The sequence below is a fragment of the Nuphar pumila genome, chromosome 11, assembly GCF_984573655.1.
Source record: "Nuphar pumila chromosome 11, dmNupPumi1.hap1.1, whole genome shotgun sequence".
Taxonomy (NCBI): domain Eukaryota; kingdom Viridiplantae; phylum Streptophyta; class Magnoliopsida; order Nymphaeales; family Nymphaeaceae; genus Nuphar; species Nuphar pumila.
The window spans coordinates 97729852-97751679 of NC_143259.1; positions in this window are offsets into that span (position 1 = coordinate 97729852).

Here is a 21828-nt window from a genome sequence, read left to right on the forward strand (position 1 = left end):
GGAGGGTGTTCTGAAGGCGTTGGGTTGAAGATGTGTGATCAAACTCTGCTGGTGCACTGGTGTGTTGGGGTTTTCTCTTGCTCGGGTGAGGTTTTTGAGAAAATTGATAATTTTGGACCGAGCCAATTCGCGTCGACGTGGACTACATTGGTGCTATGGTTCAAAATTTAAAAGATAATCCAGATCCATTGCTCAGGTTTCAGACGGCACCTCTAGAGCTTCAGTGTGAGTCTCAGTTTTATGACAATGTGATGTCTCTAATTAAGAAAAAGTTAGTTGTTCATAGTCTCAATTAGACAGGAAGAAGAGAAATTGGACATGTAGCATCATTTGGAGGCAAGCTAATTAGGGACTCTAAGTTAGGAGGCGTGAATTCAGTGTTCTATGGGACATTTCTCCTTTCTAGAAGTTCATTAGTTATTTCTAATTGAGTGTCTTTAATTAGTTTAGTTAATTAGTATGGAGTTCTTAATTGAATAAAAGTTTAAGCTTAGATGGGTTATTGATTTTTCTTAATTAGATGAAGTATAAATTAATTAAGATTCAACTCTCGCTATTTCTATATAAGGTCTGAAGAAGCTATTTTTATTATAAAAGAATATATTAAGGTTCTTTTACTTCTCTTTCTAGTCAATTTTTTTTTCTTTCTAACATCTATTTTTCTCTACTCTCTCTCCTCTTTCATGATCTCTAATCCTTCTTGAACCCTTCAACATATCAGTCAAGCTCCTTAAATATCTCAGATCGTGCAATTTTACTTTTGGATGACAGATTATATGTCTGAATTTTAAAATGTGTCAAACTCCATCCCAACATGCTAAAGAGCTCTAAGGTACCTCTACAACCTTTCTTTGGCCTTAGATTAAGCTTGGTTTTCCTAAACTCCTGAATTCTCTAAATCAATAGTCCTTTGTTGTCATCTATCTTCTTAGGTGTTTAGTTCATGTATCAAACCCTGGCACACATTCCTAAGTATTACTAAAACTTTTGAACTAAATCTCATTGGTTCAAGACTAAAACTACACTCAAAATGCTTGTCAAACTTGAATTGCACCAACCTGATTTATTCATTATTTTTAGTACTTCTCAAACCACTAAGATATAGCGCTATATACAGAAGGCCACTAAACCCTCCTTAACCCAAATACAAATCAAGGTATATGAGCATTTTATTTTTTCATTATTGTAATAAAAAGATTTTTATATGTGAGGATGATAGGACGTGTACGATGGTGAGGGTAAAGGGCAATCAATCATTCTTGGATGCATCAATAATGATGGTGACAGACAACACTTAGACCAAAGTTTTCAGTATCTGGTATTGGCCTGCGCCTAATCGATTTTCAAAACGATTCATGGAATCGATCGATTTCGACTATGACTTGAATTGGCCAGTTTTCAATCAGGGATAACAGGTGTCATTAAAATATTAAAATAATACTAAAATTTCAGAAAATTATTTTCCATGCTTTTTCAGTATTTTTGAAAAGTAAACCAAATCAGCCCAGTTTCTTTTCAATTTTGAGCCAATAAGATATGAATGAACCGATTGACGACATTGATTTAGACTATGGTAGATTTAACTATTGAATGCATAACAAAGCAATTGTGTACGTTTACTTATTATGCTAGGTAAGTATATTTATTATATATATATAGGTTAATCTACTATTAAATTAATTCAACCTTATTAAAATAATTAAAACACTTTTAAAATAATGATTATTTTTTAAAATACAAGGTTATTTTTTTAAGTAAAAAGTTAACTTTGATAACTTCATAAAGTAAATTTTTTTTTAAAAAGTGTGTGACTTTTCAATTCTCCTTATGTTCAAAAGACCCATAAAGTAACCAAGTATTTTAAAAATTATCATTATTTCAAAGGTATTCTAGTTATTTTAATAAAATTGAATTCATCTAATATTAAATACAGCTAGTTTGATGTTAGATTAACCTATATATATGAGTAATGTGATGGTTTTGTCCCATTTTCTCATTCTACCCCCATTGGGCACCTTCAAAAATCATAGGTTTTGATATGTCTTCTCACATCTAACACCATAGGTGTGATCTATAAGTTTTTTTTAGCGGAAATCGGCTTTTGGATCACTAGAATTTGACCTCTATAAAAGCTTTTAGGTGATCCAAAATCAATGGCTATGAAGGCATCAAATTTTTTTGACTAATAAAAATACATTTTTTCTTAAAAAAAAAACATGATCCAAGAGTCGATTCTCACTAAATCTAACATGCTAAACACATCTAACGGTTTCGATCTATCATAAAACACCTTAAACTATAAGGCCTAATGGGGCAAAACAAGAAAAGAGGGCCTAATATGTTCAGTTCTCTCTCTCTCTCTCTCTCTCTCTCTCTCTCTCTCTCTCTATATATATATATATATATATATATATATATATATATATATATATCAAGAGAGAGAGAGAGAGAGTAACAGACTACACTGAATTGTGTCTACTGTTAATTATGAGTCTTTTGAAGAGTTTTTTTTCATGTTTTTCAAATCCATCCATACAAATGTGTTTCAGGCATTTGATTTTATAGGAATGAACTCTTGCATCATGTAATTATGATGCAAAAGTAGGTTTTTATAAGGTTTGAAAATTGATGATGTAAAATTTTCATAAATATTTAAGGCTTAAAAAATCTTAATTTTTTATAAAAAACATGATCTAAGCGTTGTTTTCTAGCAAATTGACTATGTAAAATGCACCTGCATGGTCAGATTTGAGAGAAACAACCCAAAAACCCGAGTCTAGGTCCAATTGGTATTACTTCTTAGAGGGAAGACGTACAGAGTTAACATAGAAGAAGCATGACTTTTTTTTTTAAACCCTATTTTTTTATCAAGGTTTATCATTCATAACATTACACAAATGTTCAATGACAAAGAAATAAACTAACAGTAGTCTCTGATGCTCGATCGTCATGTTCTGCTTCTGCTAGTATACCCAAAACTTGCAATTGTAATTATTTTATGGGGTAAGTCTACAACTCAGTAAAGAATATTTATAAGCAAGACAAGACTCTGACTTATAACTGTAGTGGGCTCTAACACTACAAGAAAAACGTGGATTAACGATGGATTAGCGAGAGAAAACTATCTGTCGCTAACATTTGAAATATTTGCAAAATTAGCGACAAAAATATCTCTCTCGTAATTACGTCGCTAATGAGCGATGGATTAGCGACAAACTTTTTTCGTCGCCAAACACTACAAGAAAAATGCTAATTAGAGAGGGAATTATTTTGTAGCTAATATGTCACTAATTAGCGACGAAATTAGCTAGGGAATTTTTCCCTCGCTAATCAGTCGCTAATTATAGACGGATTAGCGACGAAAAAAATCCCTCACTAATTTTGTCACTAATTTTTTATTTAAACCATCTCATCTAAGGCGCGAAATTTTCCCTCACTCCCCGTTCAAAATTTAAACCGATGACTTCTCGAACGATGACGACTTCGTGGCGAAGGAACGCAAAGAAAAAGAGGAGTCAAAGACACCCGCCGACGCTGGAGGACCAGGTCGGCCCGACCTCTCTTGTCCGGTAAGTCATTTTCTTTTTCGAGAGTGGCTTTCAGTTCATGACCTAACGATTCTGTTGGGGGTTATGGTTTCAATTCGACGGACAAGCGAGGGAACCAGGTCGAGAGGGCGTTAGAGAGCACGTCGGTTCAGAGGTGCAACCACTGCATTGTGTAGAACACTTTGCAGTGGCGGGTCGGACTGGAGGTCGAGAGGGCACCGGAGAGCGTGCATGAGAGTGCATCGATTCGAAGGTGCACTCTTTTGCGTTGTGTAGAAGACCTCGCAATGGTGGGCTGGACGGAAAAGCAGAGAACTAGGTCGAGACGGCACTGGAGAGCGCGCCGAAGAGCGTGCCAGAGAGTACACTGGAGAACATGTTGATTCTGTGCAAAAGACCTTGTAGTGGCGGGTCGGGCCGCTCGGGTGCAACGCATGTGTGATGTTGTACAAGTCTGGCCTATTGCTGCCGGAATACCGCCCGACAGGGAGCAATTTTTTTAAAAAAAATTTAGCGACAGATTAGCGACGGATAATATTCATCGCTAATTTAAAATAGCGACGGACTCGTGACGGATATTATTCGTCGCTAATTTAAAATAGCGACATACTTGTGACGGATCATGTCAGTCGCTAATCTGTCGCAACTTAGCGACAGATAAGTTCTATTGCTAATTAGCGACTAGGATTATGCGATGGACGCTATCTATCGTTAATTCATCGTCAATCCATCGCTAAACTATTTAGCAATGGATTAGAGACGGATTAGCGATGGATAGCATCTGTCGCTAATCCACATTTTTCTTGTAGTGTAAGCTCCTAGTCTGAGTTTAGTTTTTGAGACACCACACAAGTTCTGTATCTTTTAAAATTTTCTCTTAACTCTCTCAATCTCATCAACTAACACTCACTCATAGCTAACTATAATGCTAGGTCGGCTATCCCGATCATTCCCGCCTGTGGGCATAGCAACCGGTGTAGAACACCTCAATTCTACATTATTGGATAGACTATGAACCACACGCTCCTAGTGATCCCCGAATCACTAGGCACTGCAGTGAAGACAAAATGGGGACTTCACCGTTAGCTAGTCAGGCTTAACCTCAACATGGTTTATGCTATATCATATCCATAAATGACATTCTAACATTTATGGTTGTCTAAAGTTTCAGATATTGTGTGAATTTAAAACCCCAGGTTATATCTTCAGTTCAGTACCATAAACCTTACTCTCAATCTTGGGTTTCATTCGTTCTCCCTCGAGTGAACGGATTTCATTCTCAATATCAAAATTTTACTAGGGTTCACACTTTTACCATGCTAAGCATGCAACGAGGTAGTATCTCTATATCATTAAATCACCAATAACTCACTTTCTATAGTGACTTTACTCTGGTTGCGAATCAGGTAGCCCTTTCCACAGGGGTTAACCATGTTAATCTCAATTTAAATTAAGAAAAAATATAACTAAACTCAAGGGCTAATCATAATTCTCATCACAATAGATGTCATTCAAAGAGCATAACATAGATATATTGTCCAAAAGACATTTTTTTTTTCTAGCATGCATGACATATCACAACCAGCATATGCATATATTCATCTCACTCCAACTAACTCATGCAAGGTTATTCTATACGCATCATGCTTACACTCAAGAGATACATGCTAGGTAATTAAGCATATTTCTAAACATGTTGACTTATGGGAGACAATGATAACATGCAATACAAAGATGATTTATTCATAACTAAAGTTACTTATAATATCTCTTATTTGATGGTAGAGAACACCCTCTCTCAGCAGTCTAATCTCTCATAGGACCACTTGGATCTATAACTCAAAATAGATCTACTGGGTTAACTCAACTCTCTCTATATAAAATTATAGATTACCCCTATAGGGTTGATCAAATTTTTTTCTCTCGATTCTCTAGGTTTGGATGTGGATATAGAATCAACAAGTAACTCTCTTTGTTTTGTTTTCAATGACCCAAACCTTTTTTTAATCCAAGTTCGAAGTGCAGAGTTGTGCATGTTTAACTGATCGAGGTTTAAAGCATGCTGCAAGCTATTTTGGTCTTTTCGCTCAACTCGGTTCTGGGCTGATCCATATACTTAGCCTTCTAGTTTATTCGAACCCACTAAATCAAGCTTGGTCTGAGTTTGGATTCATTGGACCCAAATTAGAGGGTTTGAATTGAAAACCGCTCTTTGATTGTTCAACTTGGACCCAAATCCAAAGTGATCTGAACTGATATAGGAGTTCACACTCAATGTCTTGTTCCATTTGTAATACCCGATCCAGATCTAGATTCACACCGTGTCTCTGTGGCACCACCAAGATGGAGGGAGCGAATTTTTCTTTCTCCCTCTATATTGTCTCATGATGATTCGAACTGGACCCAGAGAGAGATTCTCTGTCTCATGGTGTATTGAACTAGACCGAGATAGAGAGAAAGATCTCTCTTTCCCTGTCCCATCTCAAGGTACCTATAACAGAAACAGAGAGAGAGGTCTCTCTCTATACGTCTCATATCGGTGCACAGGACCGAGACAGAGAGAGGCCTCTCTCTCTATCCCGTCTCAATGTATAGAGCTAAGACAAAGAGAAGAGTCTATCTCTATCTTGTCTCGGTGCATAGGACTAAGAGAAAAAAGGTCTTTCTCTCTCTCTTTGTCCCATCTTGATGCACAAGACTAAGAGAGAGAGGTCTCTCTCTCTCTCTCTCTGTTTACTTCTTGTACCTTGTCGGCCACCCACCGATGTTGTAGGGCAACGAAGAAAGAGACATCTCTCTCTTAGCCAAAAGATCCACTGTCGGTAATTGTTGGGTGCCAACGGTGGATCCCCTCTCTCTCAAATCAAAGCAAACTAGAGGTGGTTGCCCTATGCACTGTCGGTTATTGCAAGTTCTCGGTGGCATAGGGTGGTTCACCTGCCTCCTCAAGTGGCAGACATTGATATCTTGGTGGGTGTCGGCATCACTGCTCCTTCTCTCTGCAACCCACCAGCCAACTTCTGGCAGTGTAGGATAGAGTTCTCTTTCTCTCTTGGCTCTTCCTGCACCCAGTCGATGGTGTAGGGTGACGAAGAGAGAGAGAGATACTCTTTCTCTCTCTCTAAAATAAAAGAAGAACGGAGGGGGTGGGGTCATTACGTTCGCCAGAAGCACCACCTTCACCTCTTCCTTTCTCGTTTTGTGAAATAGTGGAGGAGAGGAGGAGGTTGCAATCTCTAAATAGATTGAGGAGGAACTCCCTCCCTCCCCCCCCCCCCCCCCACACACACACACCTTCCCCTCTCCCCACTACTCTGATGATCTATGAAGGAAGGGATAACCTCCCACCTCCTTGATCTTCTCATGACAACCACTCTCCTCTCAAGAAGTTTCGATAACTTAGGGTAGATAACTTCCCTCAATTATCCTTTTTTATTTAAATTCAAATCATAGTGGGTTTGAGCCCACCTAGCCTGGCTTGGAGGGTTCGAACCCCCCAGCCTGGCTCGAGAGCAAGCTTTATAATCTACCCTCCTTAAAAGAAGATTCATCCTGAATCTTATCTGAAAATAAATGTGAGAACTGCGCGCGAATGTCCCTCTCCCTCTCCTAGGTAGCTTCATTATTGCTATGATGCTTCCATTTGACCAGCACCAAAGGTGTGACTCTATTTTAAGTGTATGTTCTTTCCTGTGTAGAATTTCAATGGGATTTTTACTGATGCTTAAGTCATCATGAATCTCTAATACTAGCTCCACAATGTTGAAAATGTGTGAAGGGTCTGGCACATATTTTTGCAGCATAAATACATGAAAGACATTATGGATCCTGGATAAGGAAGGTGGCAAGGCTAACTGGTATGTTGTCGGGCCAACCCTCTTAAGAATCGTAAATGGTTCGATATATCTGGGAATCAATTTTCTTTTCTGCCCAAAGCACATTATCCTTTTGAAGGTAGAAATCTTCAAAAACACATGGTCTCCTTGCCCAAACTCTAACTCATGATGCCTCTGGTCCACATCACTTTTTTTTTTGCTTTATGCAGCTAGGAGTCGTTCACGAATGAATTTGACCTGCTCTTCCATGCACTGCACCAACTCGGGGCCTAACAACTTTCTCTCTCCGACCTCATCCCAACATAAAGGTGTTCGACATTGACGACCGTATAATGCCTCAAAGGAAGCCATGCCTATGTTTGCCTGAAAGTTGTTGTACACAAACTCAATCAATAGAAATATGTCATTCCATGAATCACTATATTTCAAAGTACAAGCTTGTAACATGTCTTTAAGAGTCTGAATAGTTCTCTCTGGTTGACCATCTATCGGAGGATAGAATGTCATACTCATCTTTAACTGTGTTCTTGTATCCTGAAAACTCTGCTAGAACTATGAAGTAAACTTAGAGTCTCTATCTAAAACAATTGAATCGGGCACTCTATGGAGTCTGATTATCTCTTTGATGAAGAGTTGGACAACTGGTTACAAGAGCGAGTAATCTTACAAGCTAAGAAGTGAGCTGACTTAGTCAGCCTATCTACAATAACCCATAATGAATCCATCCCATTTCTGGTCTTTGCATGCCCTGAGACAAAATCTATCATGATATCTGCCCATTTTCACTTAGGTATAGGAAGTCGTTGTAGTAGTCCTCTATGCCTCCGGTGTTCGATCTTCACTTGCTAACACACTAGGCACCTGCTCACAAACTCAATGATATCTATCTTCATACCACTCTACCAAAATGTATCTTTTAGATAACATTCGCCTTTCTAGAGTGATACTTCAGTTCAAAGTCATAATCTTTGAGAAACTCGAGTCATCTTTATTGTCTCAAATTCAAGTCCTTTTATGAGAACAAATATTTTAGGCTCTAATGATCAATAACCACTTTTGATTGCTCACCATAAAGGTAGTTTTGTCATATCTTAAGGGTGAATACTATAGTTGTTAGTTCTAAATCATGTGTTGGGTAGTTTACCTCATGCGGCTTGAGTTGGTGAGAGGCATAAGCAATTACCCTACCATGTTGCATCAGGTTGAAACCTAATCCCTTATGTGAAGCATCACTATAAACAGTAAAACCTCTTGTCCTAGACGGTAAGACCAAAACTAGGGTAGTAGTTAGGCACTTTTTTATCTTCTCAAAGCTTTGTTCACATTTATTATTCAAACTTTATGTCCTTTATAGTGAGTTTGGTCATTGCAGCTGCTAGTGTTGAGAAACCTTGCACAAATCTTTGGTAATAACCTACCAATCCCAAGAAACTATGAATCTCTATAGTATTCTTGGGTCTAGACTAACTGGTGATTGCCTTAATTTTTTTTGGATCCACTATAATTTTATCTTTAGAAATGATATGCCCAATAAAGGACACTTGTTCCAACCAGAAAGTGCACTTATAGAAGTTGACATATAACCAATGTTCACTAAGTGTCCATAGAACCATCCTCCAGTGTTCCTCATGTTGCTCTTTAGTCGTTGAGTAGATCAATATGTCATCGACAAATACTACCATGATTTTTTCTAAATATGATCTAAAAATTCTGTCTATTAAATCCATGAATGATGCTGAGGCATTTTTCAATCTAAAAGGTATGACTAGGAATTCATATTGTTCATATCTCGATTGAAAAGCAGTCTTAACCACATCCTCCCCTCTAATTTTTAGTTGGTGATACCCTGAGTGTAGATCCAATTTGAAAAAACATGCTGCTCCCTACAGTTTATAAAAAAGGTCCTTGATAAGAGGCAGTGGATAATTGTTCTTGATGGTCACTGTGTTCAATTATCAATAATCAATACACATTTGTAGCAACCCATCCTTCTTCTTAAGAAAAGGATTGGAGCATCCTATGAAAATACTAATGGTCGTATGAAACCAGTCTTCAATAAGTCATGGAGTTGCTTTTTAAGGTCTCTGACTTTTGTGGGTCTTATCTGGTAAGGAGCTTTGGACATGAGAACTATACCTAAAATACGGTCAATTTGGAACTCAATCTCTTAGTCAAGAGGGAGACCTGGAAGTTCATCTAGGAATACATATGCATATTCCCTCACTATCTCTACATCTGCTACTGCAAGATCATCTTTCCTTTTAGTTTTTATGTGGGCCAAAAATCCAACATATTCTTCATATAGTTACTGATTGGCTTTTAGGCATAATATGATTGCTAGTCTGGGCAGTTTTTGAACATCTTAAAAGGTAAAGGTTGATGTCTGGGGTGTTTGAAATTTCACATGCTTCCTTCTGCAATCAATGGTAGCATGATGATTTGATAACCAATCCATGCCTAAGACAACGTCTATATTCTTGAAGTTGAGTTGTAACAAGTTCACAAGTAACTCATGGTTCTCTATCCTCACTACACAATTATTATACATGGTATCCACTACAGTGAATTCTCCTATATGTATTTCTATTAAGAAATAGTCAACTATGAAGATGCAATTGGTAACCATTTTATAAAGACTGAGGTGGTAAAGCCATATGTAGCTCCAAAATCAAACAACATGTGTGCTAAAATACCAGAAATAGGGAGTCTACTTTCTACCACCTTAAGACTGGATAAAGCTTCTTGAAAAGAGGCCATATATACATGCCTGGTGTTGTGGGCTTCTGCTTCGGAGCTACACTATTTCTCCAATCAGGCTACAGGCAGTCGTTGGCATAGTGACCCATCTATTGCAGTTATAGCAGTTGATGTTCTTAGGATTACAACGACCTTCATGTCTCTGAGGGCCACAAGTCCTGCATGCATCATCAGAATATGCCGACTTTTGAGTCTTTTGCCTCTTAGCTTGATGGCCTCCAAAAGTCTTGGCTTGCTTTCCCTATATCTAACTATTGGTCTGACCTCTGTAGGGCTTCTTGTGCTCTCACTGAAACTTTCTCCGAGAGGACTTGGCTGCATCATTGCTATTCGGTTTGGCCTTCTCTTTAGTTTTGGGATTTTCCTTCGCATGGGGTTTTTCCTTTGTCCCCAGTTCTCAAAATTCATACCTTAAAGCATGATCCATGAGCTGACTGCACTTTTTTATTTGCAGTGGCCCTACCAACCTCAAAATTTCATGTCTTAAGCCCCTCTCATAGCATCTACTCTTCTCTTTCTCATTCACCACCAAGGAGTTGGCGAAACAAGAGATAGTTAAACTGTGCAGTATATTAGGCTACAATCATGTCCACTTGCTTCAACTTTCTAAACACTTTCTCTTTATTTAGCCTCTGACATTTTTGAAAAAATCATTTATAGAACCTTTTCACAAAGGTGGACCAAGGCAAATAGGTGTCTAGTTCTAAAGTGTCTTGAATGGTCCTCCATCAGTGCTCTATATTGTCGGTCAAGTTTGACACAATGACCTATACTCTCTGATCTTCAGGACATTGGATGACATATAAATCTTTCTCCACCTACATAAGTTGATTTTCTGTCGCAACACGGTCAAGAGTGCCATAAAAAATGAAGGTTGCATATTCTTAAACATTTTGGCTCAAGAGGTGATGTCTGAGACGACAGTTTGTGGTTGTCCTTGCTAGGCTTGGGTGGTTTGCAAGAGCTCGTACAGGATGCAGTCTCCAGTATACTGAGGAGGTACCCCCCATGTTTTCTTCTCTTGAGCTTCTCATTAGAGAACCTCATGGGATTTTCATGCTCTCCACTCCACCACTATATAGAGCACGCCTCCCTACAGTATGAGAAGATAAAGGCACCCTTTGAGATGGTGCACCGCCTGAAGTGCAGAAAGATGAAGACACCCTTTGGAATGGTATGCCAAAGCACTCACCATCCTCAATCATTGTCTTTGGCTGCCTCATCTTGTGTTTGGCAGCTGAGGTATCCTTAGACAAGTAGGACATTCCACTACGAGTAGCCATATGTAATGCATTGAAAATAAAATGTAACTGATTTATTATTATTTTAGTTAGGTCATTTCTGCATCAAATATTACCACATGCATACATTATGATACTCATTTAACCAAAAAAAAAATTATTCATTGCATTCTAGTACATATGAAGAAAAACAAAACCCAAAAAAACAAGAACGAGACAAAACAAGACAAGACATGACATGATTAGATAGGACCAAGCATGACTAAACATCTAGGGACGCGAACAAAAACCACCATATCACTCCTCAATCCATCTAAAGCTTGATTCCCTCCATGAATCCTTTCACATCTGCTGAGGGCATGGCACGAGAGAGGTATTCATATTATATGGGGGCAAAACTAGAGTGTAGGTGGGTGAGGCGTGGGTAATAGTGTGGTCTTTGTCCTCACCTTTCACCCATAATCTCTCAAAGACGGCTTGTCCCTAGATCATCTCCATCTACCTGTGTAGCATTCTATACTACCTTTGTGGCTTGTATTGTTTCCCTACTTGTCTCCTCAGCCAGTAGCTCCATGGATGGGGCTGAAGCTTTTTTGTTGGCTGCACTCATGGCAGTCGCGTAGCCAGTGATGATGCATGAAATGCATATCATTTTAATACAATATTCATGGATTTTTACGTAGTTTGAAGGATTAAGACCCATGCATTTGCGTATTTAGGTGCGAAGAAGCTACGATTCAAATTTTATTCAAATTCGAGCTAAAATATAGAAATTGAAGCATTTTCAGGGTAATTGGAGAGAATGCCAAGGTAGATCGGATCTAGACCCGATCCAAAGTTTAAAAATTGGATCATGGACTATATCCAAACCATAAATATCCATGAACCCATTGATTTAAAATGTATTCCATGAGTTTTTACTGAAACCCCCCTATTCATAATGCATTTAGGTAGTTACTTGTAAATAATAGCTAGTTTTGACTTTTAGCTAGAACTAATTTAACTATTAGGTAGGTTTTAGAATTAAGTAGGACTTTAGAGGTTTAAATAGTGTAAAATTCAACATTTTTGGCTGTTTGGAATTAACGCCTATCTCTCTCTCTCTCTCTCCCCCCCTCTTAACCTCTCTCTCTCTCTCACACGCCCTCCCTTGCGTGTTCTCTTCTTTTTCTTTACCTCCATTCTCTACTTCTTGTTTTTGTTTTTCTTCGGTAGGCTGTTCTGTTTTCTTTACAGGTGCTGCAGATCGGAAGGGAGCCTTCCTCGGTTTGGTGTGCCGTCTGCATCAACGAGGATCGGCTGTGCTTCTACACCAATCAGCCCTCTTTCTTCTCCTCACCTTCACTCTTCCTCTTCCCAATCGGCTCCCGGACGAGTGTAGCAGCTTGAGGAACACTGTAGACCACCAAAAAACATGCTGGGCATTCTTTCCAACTCCATTAACCACTCTCTCTCCCCCCTCCATCATTGAATGAACCCTTGAGGTGAGTCTTCTCACCCCTTTCTTTTAGTTAGCGTCGAGTCGGGTCATGTCAGTGTTCAGTCCTAAGTCTAACCGTGAGACAATCTTTATTTTATTTTCGTTAGTCCAAATCCAATATTTTTACAGCATAAAATATCTTTTTGATCAACTTCTTGCATGTGCAAGAATCGATTTTGGGTTTGCATCTTAGATTCAACTGATTGAAGCACCCGATTTTGATCTTTTAAATGCAATCGGTTGAATCGTGTACAATCGTGTTTTATTTTTGTTTTTCGTTAGATAATTTAGGTTTGTACAATCGTGTTTAACATTCTGGTCGTGATCTAGCTGCAGCTAGATCCGACCATTAATATTAGCACTGAAGTTAATTAGGTTAGACTAGGGTTAATCGGTTAGTGTTGATAATTAAGGTTAGTAACTAGATTAGGTTAGTGATAATCCTATAGTTAGTATTAATAATTAATTTTAATAGAGTTAATTCAGATTTTAACAGTAAGTAACGTAAGATCTTTAGGTTTTATGTGGCTCTACATTATTAGATTTAATATAGTTGTTCGGTTAGGTTAGTGTTGCAATTTTGAGTTAGCCAGTTAGGGTTAACCTAATTAGGTTAGTTGTAATTCAATAGGTGTTCATCTTAACTTTGTTAACTGTAACTTTGATTTTTGACAGCATATTGACCGTAGCTTAATTAGATTTTAGTGTTTTGTTAAGTATGCAAATTAATTCCATATAAGTAGCGATAGTTAGTATAATATTTTATGTTAGGTAATTTAGACAAATCGTGTTTGGTAGTTGATTTCTTCTAATTATTTTTTTGCCATCAATGTCTATTTAATGTTATTAGGTTAGATTAAATTAGGTTAGACTTAGGTCAATATACTTTTTAGCAACTAGCATATTAGGTTAGAGTAGAGATTCTTTTTGAAATTTGTTGATAGTGTGTGTTGAATTTTGATTAGGGTTAAGTCGCAAAAACCGTGTAGTGCTATTTTAAGTAGTTGATCTTGTCTCATGTCTTAGTGTAATTTCCACTTTAAATATTAGATTAGATTCTGAATTCAAATTGTGCATTTTGTTTTTAGTAAGCATTCACTTTTAGCTAAGGTTTGTAAAAATCGTGTAATATATTTCAGGTAAGTCCTTTAATTGTATTATTTAGCTTTAGGTAAAATCCTGTATTTTGAATTGTAGGTGAATTACCATACTTTGATTCCTTCTTTTCAGTTTTTGGTAAGTACTAATAGTGATAGGTTTCCATTGTTAATTAGAAGTATCTTGGCATTTCATTTTTAGTAACCATTAACTTAGAGTTAATATTTTTGAAAATCGTGTGGTAGGTTAAGTTAGGTAAGTAAATTGTGTTTTCCTTAAAGTTTTAATTTAGTTTCCATTTGTATTCTTAGTATTAGATTTTTACTTTGACTCAATTAGCATAGTTTCCAGATTTTATTTAATTGATTAAGTAATTAGGGTTTGTGATTAGTCTTCTTCTTATAAATCACCCAAGGCAATAATTTAGGTAATTAATTTACTTTCTTTCTTTAGTTTTAGGTTAGCTGCTGATTTTAATTCCTTAGGTTAGTTTCCATATTTTGTTTGATTTGTTTAAAGTAGGGTAATTAATTTAGGTAATTGTTAATAAGTGTATATGTTTCTTTCCTTTCTTTCATTCTTGCTTTTTCATGCTTTTCCTTCTTCTTAGTTGATGTAATTTTAGTAGTTGGCCAATTGTCTTTACTTATTAGTTACATTGATTACTTTTTATAATTAGTAATTAGTCCTTTGTAGGGTCCACTAGGGGGGCGTGAATACTCAAGTCAAAGTCAATCTAAAATAGCCCCTTGGTGCCCTAATTGGGTTAGTTAACTTAAGATTAGTTTTAAATTAGTTTGTAGATTTAAGTAAGTTATCTTAGTTTAAATTCAATTTTTAAATTCAAGTTAAGTTAGATAATTTATTTTATGTTTAGTACTTTAGGATAATACCCATACTGTTTTAAGTCATATTAGATTCTTACTTAGTCTAAATGTTAGTTAATCTATGCTTAACTTAATTAGTGAATCGTGTATTTAATGAAGTTAATTTATTTTAACATATTATAGCAGTGCAATTAGATTCTAATTTTTGTCATGTATATTCCTTCTATGCTTAATTCAGTTATGTTTAATTTCATTTAGTCAATATGTTTATCTTAGTTAAATAAATTTGTTTGTTTAGAGTTAGTGATTAATGCTTAGATTAGTTAGTGAAATAGTAGCTTAGCTAGTTAAATAGTTATTATTTTAGCTCTTAATTATTTCATTTAATTTTATTATAGATTAAGTTGCATTAGTGCATTTATTGTTCTATTAGCAGTAATTAAGTTTTACTTAATTAGTTATTTCATTTTTATAGTTTTAGTTAATTAATTAGTCAAGCAAAACCAAAATATAATTTCTGCAAAATTCGGATTTTGGGTCAACTTTGGGTCATCATTTTATGTGTGTTTTTAACAAATTTTGATCTAAAATTTTTACACAAACTTTGTCAGCTTGTCTACTGTATCTCTGCCAAAATTTAGAAATTTTCATGCTGATTTGGCCAGACAATTAAATCAATTTTAAAAATTGGTTTTGCAGAAATTCCTGTTTTGAGTTATTGCTGTCAAGGGGTATTTTTGTAAATTGAAGAATTGTTTTCTCTAGATTTCGGTAGACTTTTTAAACTCTGTAAATTGGGTCTAATTTTTGAGTGTTTCCAGAATATCTCTATGAAATTTTATAGCAATTGGATCCCGTTTACATTTTTAAAACCCCGATTTTTTGAAGTCTGCCCCTGTAATTTCTGTTTGACTAGTAATTAGGGTAGTTTAGGATTTTTCTTTAGAATTAGGTTTTAATTTTTAATTCTGTTATTTTTCTGTTTATTTTTAGTTAGAATAGATTTTATATTTTGTTAGAGTTTAGTAAATTAGTTTTGATGCACTTAGTTAATTATTTAATTAGTTGTTTAATTGCATGATCTATTTGTTTTGTCGTAATTATTTAATAGTTAGTTGATTAATGTAGAGTAGTTGTAATTTCCTTAGTATTAGAATTAGTTTAATTGCATTTATTTAATTGAAATTTGTTTCTATCTTAGTTAGTTGGATAATTAGTTATTTCATTAACCTGTGATTTTAGTTAAATTGCTCAGTTTAGGTTATTTTGCAGGTTCCAATGCATATGGAGGAGGGCAGGTAGTGAAATTCGATCCTTGGACTTCTTCTACTGACGATAGAGTCCCAGAGTTTAGATTAGGAGTTTATTTGTTATTTTTGTGAATTTGTAAACCTTGTAATTCTTTTATTTTTGAAATACTAATAAAGTGGATAATTCAAGTGAATTGCTTGTAGCCTTATTCTGTTCCCTGAGTTCAACCTGGTCTTACCACTACTGTAAGCTGGTTATTTTTATGATTTGGTGTACAGTTTACACATGAGTTTTCTTGAAAAATATTGTTTTAAAATTGCTTTTACAAAAGTTACACCAAATTTTTGGTGTCGTTCACGGGGAATGACTCAAGGCAAACAATTCACTTGTTTACTTGCTTTATTAATATCTAAGTAGTTAGTTTAACCTAGTTAGATAGATTCAGGATTAACATAGTAAGTACATATAGGTTCACTTTTGTTTGTTTAGTGTAGTTTGATTTTTTATTTTTATTTTTATTTTTATTTTTTTTTAGATTAGGTTCACTGCACACCTGGTCTTGGTACCAACGTATACTAGGACGAAGAACTTTAGGTAGACCGTTGCATCCGTTCATCGATGATCCTGAGAGAATTATTCATTCTCCTTGAGGTCCAAGAGAAATGGATGAAATAGAGTCTGCTGAGTGCTCTTCGACAACTCAGTATCCTGAATTTATTCACGAACACGTTCAGGCTGCTAAGGGATTCGCCAAATCCATGAATGACCCATTTTCATCTATATATAATTTGAGTTGGAGAAACCATCCTAATTTTTTATGGAGGAACCAACAAGCCTCAATTTCAGCCCCTCAGTCCCATCAAGTTAGGCCTAGTACATCCACTCAGTCATACCAGAGTCAACCTGTTAGGAATCCCAAGAGCAAGGAACTCATGGCTTCTGATATGTATATGCTAGAGCTCCACTGAGAAACATGATAGGATCTGAGCATAAAGTTTGTATTATATGTATATAGTAGGAATAGAATTTTTATTTTTATTATTTTTATTATTTATTTTGCTTTTTGTTTTTACTTTGATCATTTTGTCATGCATATATTATGCTTCAGTGTATGAGTTCTAGGTTACCAGACACAGGGTACTGCTTTAGGAGCATACCATTCGCCAGATTAGCAGAAAACTATGCATTCGTATATGCATAGTGGTGGTGTGAAGTCAAGGCAATTATCAGCTCAAGAGGCCCTGCACATAAACATGTTGTATCTTTCTTTTCTCCCATATGTATTTTATGTTCTTAGGTCTGCATCTGCATTGCATGTTTGCAATTTTTGTATGCCACTAGGGACAATGTCATTCAAGCATGGGGGGAAGGTATAGATGCACACCCATTTTTTTTTTGTTCAGGTAGTTGTTTGATAAAAACTCATAAAATTAGGCTTTTAAGAAACACGTTTTAAGCATATATGAATGTGTTTACATAATCTGACATTTTAGAATTTTTTAAGCCCCATGTGATTTTTTTTTGAACTAATCTAAAAAGAGTGGTTATTTATGCGAATTTTAAAGAAAAGATTATATTTGAATGTTAAAGTTATTTTGAATCATAAGTATAAGTATGCACAACCTATTTTTGAACTACTAAGTAAATGAAAAATATAAAGAAAATTGAGCTTAAAAAAGAGGAGTATACATTTAGTTGTTGATGTCTTCATAACCCAGTAGCTAGGCTTAGATACAAGTTGAAGTGTTTGAGTCTAATGACGAAAATGATAACGAAGGAAATCACTTTTTTGTCTAGTCAATATCTGTGGCCTATTTGGTTCAAGCAAGTAGAGTTTGAAGGGTGTTTACACCTGATGCCCTAAAGCCACCCAGTTTGGGAGCCACCGGCTTGAAAACCCTTTAAATATACTTCATAGAAAAGCCTAATAGATATAGACATTGCACATGATAAGAAGAAGACTATATGTAAACTATGAAAATGGAAGGTCTAGTGACTCGAGCAAGTAAGTCTAAGGGATACTCTGTATCTGGTGCCCTAAGGTCGTCTGGCCTGGGAGTGACTGACCTAAAGCTCATTACACAGGTCACGAAAACTGAAAATTTGAAATAATACTCAAGTGAAAATTGAAAAAGAGAAAAATATGAAAATTAAAAATCAAAAGAAAAAGAATGAGAGCTTAATGAAAAATTCATTGCTTAGAAGTAATTATAAAAAACTGTGCATAAAACATACAAGTGATGATAAATGAGAAATAACATGATAATACTTGATTTTTTGAGGAAAAAACATAGATAATTAAAAAATTTAGAAAAGTAAAAGGAATTTTTTTTACTGCGGAGGCATGAAAATTATAATTATGTCATGAGAATATAAATTGCATGAAATACTTGCTTAAACTAATTTCTTAATTACCTAATACTTTTTGAAAAAAAAAAGAATTTTTATTCATGCATGACATAGATGTTTGTGGCTAGCATCATTGCAAACCCTCACGAGACCTTACTCGTCCACTAGGTAACCCAGGGGTTTAAAGGGCTTGTTGCATGAGCTAAATGCAACCGTGATTCCTACGAAAGTGAGTTAGGCTAGTTAGGATTTGTATATTATTTGCTTTTATTTGCATGTTTGTTTATTTTCTAGTTTCATAGCTTAGGTAGTTTAGTTTTTGTTTTGCTCGGGACTAGCAAACATTCAAGCATGGGGGTATTTGATGATACATGAAATGCACATTATTTTAATACAATATTCATTCATTTTCATGTAGTTTGAAGGATTAAAATTCATGTATTTGCGTATTTAGGTGCAAATAAGCTACAATTTAAATTTTATTCGAATCTGAGCTAAAATATAGAAATTGGAGCAATTTCAGAGTAATTGAAGCAAATGCCAAGGTAGATCAGATCCAGACCCGATTCAAAGTTGAAAGATTGAATCGCGGACTAGATCCAAACCATAAATATCCATGAACCCATTGATTTAAAATGTATTCCATGAGTTTTTGCTAAAAATGCTCTATTCATAATGCATTTAGGTCGTTACTTATAAATAACATCTAGTTTTGACTTTTAGCTAGAACTAATTTAACTATTAGGTAGGTTTTAGAATTAGGTAGGACTTTAAAGGTTTAAATAGTGTAAAATTTTAGGGTTCAACATTTTTGGCTGTTTGGAATTAACGCCTTTTGATCGTTGCAATTTTTTACCTTTCTTCCTTTTCTCTTTTGAGGGGAAAAAGCAGAAGAGAGAATGATAAACTCTTTGCAAGGTCTCACTTGATCTTTTGAAAAAGATGGTTTAAAATTTACTCACCTCAGTTTTGAAATTTTGCAGGAAAAATAGAGAGACGGGATTCGCTCGTCGGTACAAGGTTCAATCGTTCCTGGCGCCTTTACCAAGAGTAATTGAACCAAAGATCGAATTTTTGCCTTTTGCTTTGCCTAAATTTGTCTAAGTGATTATTCTGAAATCTTAAATGCACATAGAGTCATGCTTGTGCTAAAATATATGCTTTTTGAAGATATTTTAGAAATTTGGATTTTCCAAGTGATTTTGAAATAGGTTTGAAAATTATCTTTTAGAAAATGGTTTAGAAATTGAATTTGTTTTGAAAAAATTAAAATTTTGAATCCAAAAACTTGGGTTTGAAGTGAATTTTGAGATTTGAAAAGGAATTTAGAAGTTTAGAATTTTTGAAAGTTGGAACTGAAATCAACTCTACTTTGAAAGTTTGCAATTAAGGATTTGGAAATTGGATTCTGAATTTGAGAACATTGAAATCTACAATTGACTGAAAATTAAAGTTAAATTGATTTTAAATTGAGAATTTGAACTTAGAAATCAATTTTGAGACCTTGAAATCTGAATTGAAGCTTGAACTTGAATTTAGAATTCAAATTTTGAAATTCTGAAAGATTGAATTTTGAAGAAAAGGAATTTGTAAATTGAAGCTGAATTGAAATTTAAAAGTTTGAAATAAGGATTCAGTTGAGATTTGAACCTGAACTTCTAAATTTTGAAAATGAATTTTGAAATCAGAGTAAAGCATTTAAGATGGAACTTTAAATCAATTTTAGATTTAAAATTGAGATTTTGAAGTAATTCTGAAATTTGATTTGATGTTTGAAATCAAAATGGAATTTGGAAATTGAATTAGATTTCGAAGTTGAGACTTTGAATTGATTTTGAAATTCGATTTAATATTTGAAATCAGAATTGAACTTTGGAAATTGAATTGGAATTTCAAAGTGAATTTCAAACTTTGATTAAGAATTAAATTGGATATCAAAATAAAAATTCAGAGTTGAATTTGAGATGAAAGATAGAAATTCGAAATTTGAATTTTTGAAAAAGAAGTAAAGAATTGAATATTTGAAATTGAAACGAAGTTCAAAGTCAAAATATGGAATTCAGGAATGTGAAGTTCAGAAATAAGGATTGAAAAGTGGAATTGAAATAAGATTTAAAGTTGAGTGGAATTTTGAAATAAAAAGATGAATTTGCATTTATGATTGGAATTTGAAAATGGTTTTGAATTTTGGAAATGAAAACTGTGTTTTTGAAAATTTATTTCAAAAATCACTTGGAATTTTGAAAATAATTTGAATAATGGTGCAAAATGATGAATGCATTGAAAGAATTTGTTTAAAATTAGATTTTTTTTCAAAAATAAATTTCATTCTTTAATAGAATTGAAATGAGATTAAATTTTAATATATTCATGACTATGGTCACAAATATATTCTAATTTAATCTTCATTTAAATTCCAAGAAAGAATAAAATTAATATATGTGCTTTTATAGAATTTAAGGCAAGATTACATTTCAATATATTCATGACTATGGCCACAAATATATCTTGATTTAATCTTTACTTTAAATTTTGATAAAAGAGAAAAATATATTTTTGAAAATATGATGCTTTTCAGAAATGACCTAAGGTGTAGGTCAAATTTTATTCTATAAAAGATAAAAATTCTAAGTATTGTTTACATATTGACTATAGCCATAAATGTTAATAATTTACTTAGGGTTAATTACCTCTTATTAGAATAGTGCACATGTCATTCATGTTATCTCATAGTGCTTTTTAAAAAAAAAAAATAAGGTAAAAAAGAAATGCCATAAGCAATTACGAGAATTTAAAATGCAACTATATGCTCATACATTCTAATCTAAACAGAAAAATAGAAATTCTCATTAATATGAAGTTATTACAGCCTTAAATTGAAATTGAAATATGAAAACTCCCTAATCTAGGAAGGAAATCAGAATTTTCCAAACTTTTCTGCAAATATGAGTTTGCACAAGGCAAAAGAAATGCAAAGTATAGAAAAGAAATTGAGAATTTCATTTTAAAGCTAATATGCATATGGTTATGCCTAAGCTATAATGGAAATGCATATGCTAATGAAGATACAATGCCTAATGCATGAATGAAATGCTTGTGCATTTGCCTAAGTGCAATGCTTATGCTAAATGAAGAAATGCCTATGGAATTGCCTAAATGCAATGCCTATGCTAGTGAAGAAATGTATGTGAAATTGTCTAAGTGCAATGCCTATACTAGTGAAGGAATGCACATGCATCTACCTAAGTATGATGCTTATGCTAATAAAATAAAAAAATGTATATGCATCTACCTAAGTATTGATGCCTATGCTAAATGAGAAATGCATATGCATCTAAGTATGATGCTCCTGCTAATGAAAGAATTCATGTGAGAATGTATACGTGATACCTATGCTGGAATGAGACTATATCTATTAAAATGCCTATAAAGATGCATTTA